Genomic DNA, 1915 nt, shown 5'->3' on the forward strand with positions numbered 1-1915 from the left:
GAATCCAATACTGTACGAACTGCACCGATTGAAATGACATTTTCAAATGCAGTGAAATGGATGGCAATCTTCTTCGAAACTTTAAATTGATTCAATCGTAAATAAACTCATTATGTTATTGTCTAACCAAGAACCTGATTTGAGTTTATGTAGTTTTTAATGGCGTTGGCAATGGGTAATTGAAAAATGCACTCTACCCGTTATTTGGTTTTCTGTGATTTTATTACTATTTTATTTTTCATTTTTGGAGTAATGTGAGTTGAGGTGCTTGAAAAATGTTGCCTAATGGATATTTGGTGGTTTAGTAATTTACATTTCATTTTATAAATTACTAGCAGTGTAATAATAATATTTTACTGTGATTGTGCTTTAATCTTTTATAACGTGGGTCGTGGGGTTACCTCTGCGCTTATGCTTTAAATTCTAATTAAAAGGCATTTATTTATTGAATAGCTCATAATGAAGGCTAATAACGTTCAACAAACATAATAAGTTAACAACAACAAAAACTTTGATATACATTTTAACAGTAAAACGTGTGAGAACTTTCTACGTGTTCTCGATGCTGAGATCTGAACCCGTTACATTTGAATTTGTAATGGCTCGTACTAAACAAGGTGGCTGAAAGGTTGAAATGGTATGGAGACCAACGTTTTGTTCTCAAAATGATATACTTATTGTGAAAAGATTATAAAATGAAGGTTCTAATCAGATATATCAAAATCTCGTGTCACGATGTTTGTGGTCGCACTCCTCCGAAACGATTTTTATAAATCTTTTAGTGTTGAAAACACTTCTACGATGCTAGTTTCGAAGCTTATATGTAACGTTTATATGAAACGTTCGAATGTTAAACCGCGAGGGTCATCTAATATCACGAGGATGTTATGACGCTTATGAACGAGCTCCTAGCCAGTTTATAATTTTGATATGTCTGACAAATTTGGAAATCGGAGTTCCTAAATTCGTAATGAAGATTTTAAAGATTCTAAAGATTCTAAAGATTCTAAAGATTCTAAAGATTCTAAAGATTCTAAAGATTCTAAAGATTCTAAAGTTTCTAAAGATTCTAAAGATTCTAGAGATTCTAGAGATTGTAAAGATTCTAAAAGTTCTAAAGGTTCTAAAGATTCTAACGATTCTAAAGATTCTAAAGATTCTAAAGATTCTAAAGATTCTAAAGATTCTAAAGATTCTAAAGATTCTAAAGATTCTAAAGATTCTAAAGAGATTCTAAAGATTCTAAAGATTCTAAAGATTCTAAAGATTCTAAAGATTCTAAAGATTCTAAAGATTCTAAAGATTCTAAAGATTCTAAAGATTCTAAAGGATTCTAAAGATTCTAAAGATTCTAAAGATTCTAAAGATTCTAAAGATTCTAAAGATTCTAAAGATTCTAAAGATTCTAAAGATTCTAAAGATTCTAAAGATTCTAAAGAAGATTCTAAAGATTCTAAAGATTCTAAAGATTCTAAAGAAGATTCTAAAGATTCTAAAGATTCTAAAGATTCTAAAGATTCTAAAGATTCTAAAGATTCTAAAGATTCTAAAGATTCTAAAGATTCTAAAGATTCTTAAGATTCTAAAGATTCTAAAGATTCTAAAGATTCTAAAGATTCTAAAGATTCTAAAGATTCTAAAGATTCTAAAGATTCTAAAGATTCTAAAGATTCTAGAGATTCTAGAGATTCTAGAGATTCTAGAGATTCTAGAGATTGTAAAGATTCTAAAAGTTCTAAAGGTTCTAAAGATTCAAAAGATTCAAAAGATTGAAAAGATTCTAAAGATTCTAAAGATTCTAAAGATTCTAAAAATTCTAAAGATTCTAAAGATTCTAAAGATTCTAAAGATTCTAAAGATTCTAAAGATTCTAAAGATTCTAAAGATTCTAAAGATTCTAGAGATTCTAGAGATT

This window comes from Photinus pyralis, unplaced genomic scaffold (genome assembly GCF_008802855.1).
Source record: "Photinus pyralis isolate 1611_PpyrPB1 unplaced genomic scaffold, Ppyr1.3 Ppyr1.4_LG7, whole genome shotgun sequence".
In the NCBI taxonomy this organism is placed as follows: domain Eukaryota; kingdom Metazoa; phylum Arthropoda; class Insecta; order Coleoptera; family Lampyridae; genus Photinus; species Photinus pyralis.